The sequence below is a fragment of the Equus przewalskii genome, chromosome 8 (assembly GCF_037783145.1).
Source record: "Equus przewalskii isolate Varuska chromosome 8, EquPr2, whole genome shotgun sequence".
Lineage (NCBI taxonomy): Eukaryota > Metazoa > Chordata > Mammalia > Perissodactyla > Equidae > Equus > Equus przewalskii.
This window is the reverse complement of record NC_091838.1, coordinates 40,224,799-40,238,210: the sequence shown is the minus strand read 5'-3', so window position 1 is coordinate 40,238,210 and position 13,412 is coordinate 40,224,799.

The following is a 13,412-nucleotide window of genomic DNA, read 5'->3' as shown; positions in this document are numbered from 1 at the left end:
CTTTTCTCCAGCTTAGGAATATTTCCACCCCTCACCCCCCTCTCCATCATCCCCGTCTAGCCTCTGCTCTCAGTATTTGCGTATATCCGCTTCTGATATATTTGCAGTTTCAAGAAGAAAGATAGTGGGTAAGAGAGTGGGTTTTAGGTTTAGACTAAGTTTGAATCTCATTCTTGCCAAATAGTAGCTGTGTCACTTGGGTAGAGTTTCCTAACCTCTCTGGTTCTGTTGCTTCATCTGTAAAACAGGGTTAATTCCCACCTCACAGTTCTGTGGCAATGGTTCAATGATCAAATGTTTGTAAAGTACAGCCTGGTGGGTGGCACATAGTAAACACTTAATTGATGTAAACACTTCCTCCTTCTCTTTTCTCCTCCCAACAAGTTGTGTTTCCACCAGAGCAACATTGCTAAGATCTCCATTTTCCCACCCCTTCTACCACTCCCGTAACCAGGGAGGGGAAGCTGAAAATGCTGATGTTGTTCCATTTTGTTCTTTTTATTTCTTAAAAAGAAATAAACCATTTTTAACATAAAGCTTATCTTCAAGTTGCTGCTTTAAATGTTACCCACAAACACCATTAGCTTTTCTCATTTGCATCTTTCCTAGTTAAGGCATTATTATTTTTTTACTAGCGAGTTTCACAGTTAAAACAGTAAATCTGGTTGTAAACAGGTTTACATCCACTTCCACTTCTTTAGATTATGCAGTACTGCCATTAGTTCTAGGCAAGAGGGACCTCTGTATTTAGAGGGGTCACCAGAAACACACACACAGTTTATTAAAGACCACATGGGCACTTATGATACTCAAAATCCTGCACTTGGCATTGGCTGAAAGTGACCACTAACAAGAAATATCCAGGCTTGTAAGTACCACTGTCTGGGGCCGATGAAAGACTATGCCAAGATGTATGGTGGATTATGTCACAGCTGACATGCCTCAAAGCGCACAAGGAATTTGAGTGGCAAAAGCAGTAAGGTAAAAGAAAAGAAAGGTAATTCAAATTCGTCTTTTCAAGTAGTAAAAATGTAGGAGATATTTGTATAGTAAAATATTATTTTCTAAGAATTCAAGCACCCATTTTCTTCTCTTTTCATGTTCCAATTTGTGTTTCTAAACTTTTTCATGAATTAGTCCAGTATTTGCAATAGATGTACATGGTGGCTGAGAAATATTTTACAATATTAAACTATATTACTTTAAAATTGGTATTCATGTGGTTCTGTGGAATGTGACACTGACACTTACATGGGAAACAAAGTGGTAGTAAAACTATAATTGCAAAGGTTTTATTCTTCTAAGAATATTTAAATATTTAATGAGATTTAATTACATTTTCAAAAAGACATTTTAAATTCAGCTTTATTTAAATTGTTTTAATTTAAAAGTTGATATGTGATAATTATAATTTGTACTTTTTAATTTCAGTTATTTTGAATATTTTAGAAAAATATCATTTTGAAAATATATTGAAATAATTTTTATGTCTTAGTTACTTTGTCATTACTTTGATTTAAATTTTATGCTTTGAATACAAATACATTCTTAAAAAGTTATTTAGTATTGTCCAGATCATTGAGAATGAGGACAAGTCGAGAATATGCTAGAAATGAAAGTATAAAAATGAAGCTCAAGGGGCCAGCCTAGTGGCGCAGCGGTTGAGTTCACACATTCCGCTTCTCGGTGGCCCAGGGTTCACTGGTTCGGATCCCAGGTGCAGACATGGCACCACTTAGCATGCCATGCTGTGGTAGGCATCCCACATATAAAGTGGAGGAAGATGGGCACGGATGTTAGCTCAGGGCCAGGCTTCTTCAGCAAAAAGAGAAGGACTGGCAGTAGTTAGCTCAGGGCTAATATTCCTCAAAAAAAAAAAAAAAAAGAAGCTGAAAAAAGAAAAAATATGGGGGAGATCTCATCAAGATGGCAGCATAAGCAGACTCTGAACTCATCTCCTCCCACAAACACAATCAGGTTACAACTATTTTTGGAAAAATTACCCTGGATAGAAGACTGAAAACTGGATAAAAAGAACCCCCACAACAAGGGACAGTCCTGACTAAGGCAGAAGAGGCAGAAATTCCTGCTGGAGAGAAACAAGTCACCTTCAGGAGCAGTGGAGTTTCTCAGCAGGCCAGGGAGGAGTCACCCTAAGGTACGCAGCCCTCCCTGGAGGAGTGAATTCTGGAGAGGGGGCCAATACTGCTCTAAGCATCCTTCAGACTCAGCACAAGTGAGATAAGGGTCTTACTATCTGGCTTCACTAGCTATTAACTGCAGCAGGGAATACCCCTAGAAAAACTATCAGATGACAGCTGAAAAGACCCAGGTCTTAAAGGGCCCACACACAAACTCACCCATCTCAGCAACCTAAAATCACCAAAGAGAAGGCTGATAGTCCTTTGATGAAAAGAGACTCACCTGGTGGGCTCTAGGGGCACCTCAGTGAGAGGAGGGACCTCTCTGGAGACTGAGACATTGGTGGGGGCCATTGTTCTGACCTGGTCTAGGTGTGCTAACACAGATCCTGGTGGATGGCAGACACCATTGAGGTTCTCCCCCTGGCCTGTTAGCCCAGGGGTCTGCCACACCCACTAGAGTGCAGATTTAATCCAGTTCAGCTAGGGCAGGCAGCCTGCCCCAGGGACACACCCTGCCCAACAGCAAGCCCTCAGGCTATTTGTCAGCCTGCATTGACTGGGTGCCTTGATCCTTTACAGGCAGGTGAGTGTGTCTGCCTCTGTGGGATAGGGCCTGTGTGAGGACCACATGAACTGTGGGGGGCATTGGTGGAGAAGTGGAGGCCTTTGCAGTGGGGCATTGGGGTATACTAGTTGGGCTTGGGAAGTGTGCACAGACCAGGACTGTGTTGATGGTGTGTGTGGTCCTATGGGGGGTGAGGCTTATCAGTGGCAAAAGACCTGTGCTTCACAAATACCCATAAAAAAGATCAGCCCCACCTTCCAAAGCCTGAAACAATTGAGTGTTCCATGCTGAGGGCCACCCCCACTCAGCTGCACTGCTAAGAGAACTGACAACAACCTTGTAGGTCTGAGGCCTATAGCAACTGTAAGCCCCTGAGACTAGCAACCAGCTACACTGGGTACCAACCCAATTAAGAGGAAAGCTGTGACAGGAGTGTGCTGCTAGACATAGTAGCCAAAGGTGCTGAGGCTGCCCCAAACAGATTTACAAACAGCTGGCCAGGGAAGGAGAGACCAGACTCCCTGGGTCACTGCAGTGGGAGCAAGCCTGCCACAGCAGAAGGACAGAAGTAGCCCACAAAGGGTCACTCCTGGATCATTTGAACTGGTGAAGGAGAGAAGTAGCCCACAAAGGATCACTCCAGGATCATTTGGACTGGTGATGAGAGGGAAGCACACTGCTGGACCTCAAAAGGCATCTCTTACATATGGACACTTTTCCAAGATCAGGAGACATAGCTGACTCGCTTAATATATAGAAATAAGCACAGAGAAAGAGGCATAAAGAGGAGACAAAAGAATGCATTTCAAGCAAGGGAACAGGACAAAACCCCAGAAAAAGGATTAAATGAAACAGAAATAAGCAACCTACCCAACAATGAGTTCAAACAAAATCTCATAAGGATGCTCACAGATATTAGGAGAAGACTGGATGAACACAGTGAGCTCACCAACAAAGAACTGGAAAATATAAAAAAGAACCAATCGGAAATGAAGAATACAATACTGGAAATGAAAAATTCACTGGAAGGACTCAATAGCAGAATAGAGGATACAGAAGAACAGATCAGTGAGCTAGTTGAAAGACTAGAGGAAATCACCCAAGCTGAAAAGAAAAAAGAAAAAGGAATTAGACAGAATGAGAACACTCCAAGGGAACTCTGGGACAATATCAAGCTCATGAACATTCATATTATAGGTGTCCCAGAAGGAGAAGAGAGAGACAAAGGGGCAGAAAATTTACTTGAAGAAATAACAGATGAAAATTTTCCTAATCTAAGGAAGGAAACAGACATCCAAGTACAGGAAGCACAGAGAGGTCCAAACAAGATAAGCCTGAAGAGGCCCACATCAAGACACACTATAATTGAAATGTCCAAAATTAAAGATAAAGAGAGAATCCTAAAAGTGGCAAGAAAAAGGCAACAAGTGACATAAAAAGGAAAGCCCATAAGGCTGTCAGTGGACTTCTCAGCCAAAACCCTACAGGTGAGAAGAGAATAGCATGGCTTATTTAAAGTGCTAAAAGGAAAAAATCTATACCCAAGAATACTCTATCCATCAAGCTTGTCATTTAGAATTGAAGGAGAGATAAAGAGCTTCCCAGACAAGCAAAAATTAAAGGAGCTTATCACCAAGAAACCAGTTCTACAAGAAATGCTAAAAGTGCTTATTTAAGTGGGAATGTGAGGACCACAAATAGGGATAAAAAATTATCAAACACCCCTCTCCCCCCAAAACCAGGCAATAAAATTCCTGGTAAAGGTAAAAATATAGTAAAGGTAGCAGATCAACCACTTGTGAAGATAATATGAAGGTTAAAAGAAAAAAGTACTAAAATTACCTATTTCAATGATAAGAGGGTTATAGACAGACACACACAAAACAAGACATTAGATATGATTTCAAAAATATAAAATGTGGGATGAGGGGAGTGAAAAAGTAGAGCTTTTAGAAAGAGGTTAAGCTAAAGAGTCTATCAACTCAATATGGACTGTTATATACATAGAATATTATATAGGTTCCTCATGGTAATCATAAAGCAGAAACCTATAATAAGTAAACAAGTAAAACAAAAGAAATCAAACATATTACCAAAGAAAGCCATCAAACCACAAGGGAAGAAAGCAAGAGAAAAAGAAAGGAACAGAGAAGAACTACTAAAACACCAAGAAAAAAAGTAACAAAGTGGCAATAAATACATATTTATCAATAGCTACTTTCAATGTCAATGGACTAAAAGCTCCAATCAAAAGACATAGGGTGGCCATCTGGATAAAAAAGAAGACCCATATATATGCTGCATACAAGAGGCACACTTCAGACCTAAAGACACTCACAAACTGAAAGCGAAAGGATGGAAAAAGGTATTCCATGCAAATGGCAAAGAAAAGAAAGCTTGGGTAGCAATACTTCTATCAGACAAAATAGACTTTAAAACAAAAACTATAACAAGAGACAAAGAAGGACACTACATAATGATAAAGGGAACAATCCAACAAGAAGATATAACAGTTGTAAATACCTATGCACCCAAAAAAGGAACACCTAAATAGATAAAACCATTATTAACAGACATAAAAAGAGAAATAGTAACACAGTAACAGTAGGGGACTTTAAGACTCCACTTACAACAATACATAGATCATCCAAACAGAAGATCAAAGATCAATAAGGAAACACTGGCCTTAAACAACACATTTGACCAGATGGACTTAGTGGATATATATAGAACATTCCATCCAAAAACCAGAGAATATATGTTTTTTCAAATGCACGTGGAACATTCTCCAGGATTGATCATATATTAGGCCACAAAACAAGTCTTAATAAATTTAAGAAGATTGAAATAATACCAATATCTTTTCTGACCACAAAGGTATGAAACAAGAAATCAATTATAGGAAGAAAACCAGAAAAGCCACAAAAATGTGGAGATTAAACAAAATGCTACTGAACAACGATTGGGTCAATGAAGAAATCAAAAAACTCCTGGAGACAAATGAAAAGGAAGGGACGACATGCCAAAATCTATGGGATACAGCAAAAGCAGTTCTAAGAGGGAAGTTTATAGTAATTCAGGCCTAGCTCAACAAAGAAGAAAAATCCCAAATAAACAATGTAACAGTGCATCTAAGGATACTGGAAAAAGAAGAACAAACAAATCACAAAATCAGCAGAAGGAAGGAAATAAAAAATCAGAGGAGAAATAAATGAAATAGAGACTAAAAAGCAATAGAAAAAATCAATGAAACCAAGACCTGGTTCTTTGAAAAGGTAAACAAAATTGACAAACCCTTAGCTAGACTCACTAAGAAAAACAGAGAGAAGGCTCAAATAAATTAAATCAGAAACGAAAAAGGAGAAATTACAACCTCAGAAATACAAAAGGTAATACGAGAATGCTATGAAAAGCTATATGCCAACAAATTGGATAATCCAGAAGAAATGGATAAATTCTTAGAAACATACAACCTTCCAAAACTGGACCAAGACCACATAGACAATTTGAATAGACAAATCACCAGTCAGGAGATCAAAACAGCAATCAAAAACCTCCCCAAAAATAAAAGTCCAGAACCAGATGGCTTCCCTGGTGAATTCTACCAAACATTCAAAGAAGAGTTAATACCTATCCTTCTCAAACTCATCCAACAAATTCAAGAGGAGGGGAGGCTTCCTAACTCATTCTACGAAGCCAACATCATCCTGATACCAAAACCAGACAAGGACAACAGAAAAAAAGAAAATTACAGGCCAACATCACTGATGAACATCGATGCAAAAATCCTCAACAAAATACTAGCAAACCGAATGATGACAATACATTAAAAGGATCATATGTCATGATCAAATGGTTTCATTCCAGGGATGCAACAATGGTCCAACATTCACAAATCAATCAACGTGATACACCACATTAACAAAATGAAGAATAAAAATCACAGGATCAACTCAATAGATGCAGAGAAAGCATTTGACAAGCTACAGTAACCATTTATGATAAAAACTCTAAATAAAATGGGTATAGAAGGAAAATACCTCAACATAATAAAGGCCATATATGACAAACCCACAGCAAATATCATTCCCAAGGGAGAAAAACTGAAAGATATCCCTCTAAGAACAGGAACCAGACAAGGATGCGCACTGTCACCACTCTTATTTTACATAGTATTGGAAGTCCTAGCCAGAGCAATCAGTCAAGAAAAAGAAATAAAAGGGATCCATATTGGAAAAGAAGAAGTGAAACTGTCACTCTTTGTAGACGACATGATTTTATATCTAGAAAACCCTACAGAATCCACTAAAAAACTTTTAGAAATAATAAATGAATACAGTCAAGTCCCAGGATACAAAATCAACATTCAAAAATCAGTTGCGTTTCTATACACTAACAACAAAGTAGCAGAAAGAGAAATTAAGAATACAATTCCCTTTACAATTGCAACAAAAAGAATAACATACCTAGGAATAAACTTAACCAAAGAGGTGAAAGATCTATACATGGAAAACTATAAAACATTGTTGAAAGAAATCGAAGAAGACACAAAGAAATGGAAAGATATTCCATATTCTTGGATTGGAAGAATTAACATCATTAAAATGTCCATACTTCTTCAAGCAATCTACAGATTCAATGCAATCCCTATCAAAGTTCCAACAACATTTTTCACAAAAATAGAACAAAGAATCCTAAAATTTATATGAAACAACAAAAGACCCTGAATAGTCAAAGCATTCCTGAGAAAAAAGAACAAAGCTGGAGGTATCACACTCCCTGATTTCAAAATATACTACAAAGCTATAGTAACCAAAACAGCATGGTACTGGCACAAAAACAGACACACAGATCAATGGAACAGAATCGAGAGCCCAGTAATAAACCCACACATTTAGGGACAGCTAATATTCGACAAGGGAACCAAGAGCATATGATGGAGAAAGGAGAGTCTCTTCAATAAATGGTGTTGGGAAAATTGGACAGCCACATGCAAAAGAATGAAAATAGACCATTACCTTACACCATGCACAAAAATCAACTCAAAATGGATTAAAGACTTGAATGTAAGACCCGAAACCACGAAACTTCTATAAGAAAACATAGGCAGTATGCTCTTTGAGATTGGTCTGAGCAGCATATTTTCAAGTCCCATGTCTGACCAGGCAAGGGAAACAAAAGAAAAAATGAACAAATGGGACTACATCAAACTAAAAAGCTTCTGCCCAGCAAAGGAAACCATCAAGAAAATGAAAAGACAAACTAACAATTTGGAGAAGATATTTGCAAACCACGTATAAGATAAAGGGTTAATATCCAAAGTATACAAATAACTCATACATCTCAACAACAAATAAACCAACAACCCAATTAAAAAATGGGCAAATATCTGAACAGAGATTTCTCCAAAGAAGATATATGTATGGCCAACAGGCATATGAAAAGATGCTCAACATCATTAGCTATCAGGGAAATGCAAGTCAAAACTACAATGAGGTATCACCTTACTCTGGTCAGAATGGCTATAATTAACAAGACAGGAAACAAGTGTTGGAGAGGATGTGGAGAGAAGGGAACCCTCGTACACCGCTGGTGGGAGCGCAAACTGGTGCAGCCACTATGGAAAGTGGTATGGAGTATCCTCGGAAAATGAAGAATAGATCTAGCATATGATCCAGTTATCCCACTGCTGGGTATTTATCCAAAGCACTTGAAAACAAAAATTCATAAAGATACATGCACCCCTATGTTCATTGCAGCATTATTCACAATAGCCAAGACTTGTAGCAACATAGGTGCCCATCAAGGGACGAATGGATAAAGAAGATGTTGTATATATACACAATGGAATGCTACTCAGCCATAAGAAATGATGAAATCCGGCCATTTGTGACAACATGGATGGACTTTGAGGGTATTATGCTAAGTGAATTAAGTCAGAGGGAGAAAGCCAAATATTGTATGCTCTCACTCATAAGTAGAAGATAAAAACGACAAACAAACACATAGCAATGGAGATTGGATTGGTGGTTACCATAGGGGAAGCGGGGAGGGGCGAGGGGAAAATGGGTGATTAGGCTCACATGTGAGGTGATGGACTATAATTAATTTTTGTGTGGTGAACGTGATGTAATCTACACAGAATTCAAAATATATTACGATGTACATCTGAAAGCTATATAATGTTATAATCCAATGTTACTGCAATAAAATAAAAAATAAATAAATAAAAGTTAAAAAATATGAAAAAATAGAAAATCTGCAAAGAAGAGATTTGATTAAGTCTTTAAAAACTGAAAATAGGGGCTGGCCCCGTGCCCGAGTGGTTAAGTTCCCGTGCTCCGCTGCAGGCGGCCCAGTGTTTCGTTGGTTGGAATCCTGGGCGCGGACATGGCACTGCTCATCAAGCCACGCTGAGGCAGCGTGCCGCATGCCACAACTAGAAGGACCCACAACCAAGTATATACAACTATATACTGGGGGCTTTGGGGAGAAAAAGGAAAAAATAAAATCTTTAAAAAGAAAACTGAAAATAATGAAGGTAAGTAGATTTTTGTCACATGTGACACAACAAATTCACACATAAGGCACTACATAGTTTTTATTTAATGGAGATGTAGTTACTGCTCAAAACAATGAAAAGGAGAACGGCAATTATTTTCGTCAAATCTGCAGCTTGAATTGACGAGATGAAACCTCTGCAAACTCATATTCCTTATTATAGGAAGGTTTAAATGTTCATCAACAACAAGAATACAAAATTACTTATATCAAATTCATAACTCTGAAGCAACAATTCCAATTCTGGCCTGCCCATTAGCAGATGAAGAAAGTTACATTAACAAAGTCAACAAACTGGGTGAGAACAATGAGATGTCTGGAGCTCCACTTCTTGTATTTGATGATGATCTTGGAGTATGGCCATCAAGGCCTTCTGACTTAAACTGTTTCTACCAAAATATGATCCAGTTCAAGCTAGTGATTACAATATTCCATTGGATAAATGTTTACCAAATTCCTTTAAAATTGAGAAAGAAACTCAATAGTTTATATACATATATGTTCAGACACTAAGTATTTTATAACTTCTAAGTTTTAAATCTAACAGTCAACTCTGTCTTTGGCCAATAGAACAAAATACTCAGGGTTTCAATTTTTTTAAAAAATAACTGTGTTATTTGAACACAAAAAAGCAAATCACTACTAGAACTATAACAAAGGTTTGATAAACAGCAATAGCTAGTATTCGACAAAGACAAGTAAACAACACTGTAGATCATTGGCATCATGGTCTTCAAAGAATAATTTGATAGACTTGCTTAAATATAGCCATGTACAACAATGCTTCCTGACACTAATAACACAATACTTACAAAAAACAATGATGCACTTTTAGATTTAGTAAAAACGATTTCAAAGTTTGGTGCTAGATTAGACAAACATGCAAGACAGATAAATAATGAAAAAATTATCACTATTTAGAATGAAAAATTCACCATGAGATTACTAATTTAAAAGAAAAACCAATCATACATGAAATTTTAAAAGCTAAAGATTGCTCAATTCAACTAGATTGTGCCAAAGACACAAGTCAAATTTAACAAATAACCTTTATTATATGTATCATTGAATTACCAGAAGAACACAAATAATTCAAAACTAATGATTATTTCATTAGTTTCACACTTATTACAAAACACGCTTGTTTTGACTCATGAAGAACTGAGAGATAAGTGATTTTCAATTTTAGACAAAGACTGTGGAACCTATGATAGTAACTCTGACATGGTTGATAAAAAAGCAGAATTTGACCAACAATAGAGGATTTATGCCATATATGGCACATTCTTTGAATTTATTACTGGGAAACATGGTCTCAACTATGCTTAAGGTGGTGATATTCTTTGGAACAATTCAAAAATTATATTTGATATTGTCTTGGTTTGCTACATCTTGGAAATATTTCAAATTTGACTGTACAACCACTCTTGAACACTGGAGTGAAATACCTACTACATGCTGTCGAGGCAATTATATTTGTTTATTCAGCATTTCAGATGCCCTAGAAGAACATGATCTGGCTCATATTTGTCTTTTCTCTCTTTTTCTCACACACACAGACACTTTATTAAGTGTTACCAAACTCTTTGTAAATACTAGCTTGTAGCTCCCTGAAGCTGGAGACAATGTCTGGCCTGTTCTTCACTGTCTGTTGTGGAAACTAGTAAAAGAAACCTTAACTAAATTGGAGTCAGGAAGGCCTGTAGGGGGAGCTCTTATGCTCTATCATACATCGTCAATTACTCAAACAAGAAGAGGCCTGCACTTGCATCTTCAACAGGAAGTAAAGCTGCTTTACTACTGCCTGAGTATTTCTCTCCCCACCTGTCAGCAGCCCTGCCAATGAGAAACACTGCAGCTCAGCCAATGAGAACCCGTTGCCGCCATGAACTGTTACTTTCCCTCAGTGGACTTTCCTTTAGAACAACCCCTCCCTACTCCCCCTTTTTCTCTATAAAAGCAGCTCCCTTCCTTTCTTTTCTGGATTTGCCAGTGCACACACATCTTGAATTGTAATTCTTTTGGCTATTCCCAAACAAAATCATTTTGAGATAAACTAACAGGTGAATTTGCTTTTAAGTTGACACTATCCGGCACTTTGGATGCCTGGAACATAGAAGGCACTAAATAAAATAGTCATTTGTACTGGGATGAACCATGCTCTCTCATGCCTTAACAATTTTGAATGTGATAGTCCTGCAAGTCCACATCCTTCTGCCAAAGACATAGTCCCTTTTCTATCTGAGAGATTTTTCTAATGGTCTCTGGAGACATTTTTATAAATCTTTCCCTAAACTCTGAGACATTCTTTCTTCACTGCTCCCAGTGCCCCTTCATTTTCACCTATTAAGACACATTAAGCTGTCTTGGAAATGTTGATTTACTTGTCCGACTTTGCCACTGAAGTATGAGTACCTTAAAGTTGTCATTTCATTTTTGTAGCCTCAGGCCTAAAATAGTAAGAGAGTAGGGCCTGTATAACTTTCTTTTGAAATGAGTAAAAACTAATGAAATTACTACTTTCTTTGAATTTGAGATATCAATAATAAATTTTTTCTCAAAATGCTATTGTAATTATATACTTACCTATAACCCACCTTATGTTCTACATAAAAAACTCATCCTTTTCACAAAGTGGAGGAATTCGGTTTTTATCATGGTAGTTCTCAAGCATCTTGAAAGAGTCGTTGATGAGCTATAAAATATAGAAGTTTAAAAAGTATGGATGTAATTTAATTTTCTGCCTTTTTACTGTGCTAACACTAATCCCTTAGAAATTTCCCAATCTCTTTCAGTAAGCTTCTCTATTATCAAACAGTCTTGTCTTCCAAATTATCATCTTAAACTGAATATAAATCTTCACACTGAAGTTTACGTCTAGTTCCCTTTCTTTCTGTATTTTTATTATAACACTAGAAATTAATAGAAAGAATTAAAATAAATATGGAAAGAGAATTAAAATATATCAATATTAAGTAGGCTAAATATTTAATATTTGATTACATAATATAATCATTAATCATTCATTTATCCTAAAACACTTATTGAGGGATTATTAAGGGTCAAGTACTGTGTTGGGGGCTCTATATGATTTAAAATATTAGTAAATTAAAGTTACTGTTTATTGAAGTTTTAGCAGAAAAAGTTTTAGCCTTGGGCCTGACTGAGCATTTTTATTTTTTTATTTGCATTGATAATTGCTCTTGGTTCTCATACTAATTATATATACATATGCATATATACATCTGATTTATTTAAACGTTTAGAAAATTAATACTGTAATTGTCTGGATTAATGAGTGTTATAACATTTCTAGATTTCAGTTTATTTTATATTGGTAAGTATTGTCTTATTGTTGGAAATCTCTTCATGCTCTTTCTTGGTTTATCAGAGCTAGAAAGATGTTCAGAGATCAAATTCAAATTCTCTACATTTATAGATAAGAAAACTGAGGCCAAAAGGTCAGAACTAAACCCAGTTCCTCGATTCTGCATTATTCTTTTCTTTATTAATTCATCCTCTCACTCATTCATGCATTGATTGATTAAGTGAGTGATTCACGCAACAAATGTATATCAAAGTCTACTATATGTAGGTGCCAAGATATCAGTGCCTTTTCCACAGTGTCCTCTCATCAGCTTACTAGCACTTACAACACCAAGGAAATATTCTCCAATATTTCAAAAGTCTAAGAGTGAATCACAAATATCAAGTCTCAGTACTGATGACTATAGATTCAAGGATAGAAATTGAGATGCATTTAAGACAACATAACATAGTTCACTTAAAAAAATAACAAATTTGGAACCTAGATACGCAGAGTCCTCTATCCTTCTGAGGTTGATAGAGTTAGAGCAGCCCTATCTTTTAATATGCAAATAATATGTCCCAAAATCCTATCACATGTATCGTGGAAATTCCAGCAAGATCCATAATATTTTTGAGAATTTCCCAGAGAACTTATTTCTTTGTTACTTTGCACAATCTGAATTCCCAGAGCAGTTTGTTTATTGTTTTGGGTGCCATTGCCTCACTTCCTGTGGACTTCCTTTCTCAGTTCCTCTCAGCTCAATCATTCTTTAATGCATTACTTGCAAAACGTGTTATTTGTAATATATTTTACTGAAGGTTTGTAGGAAATG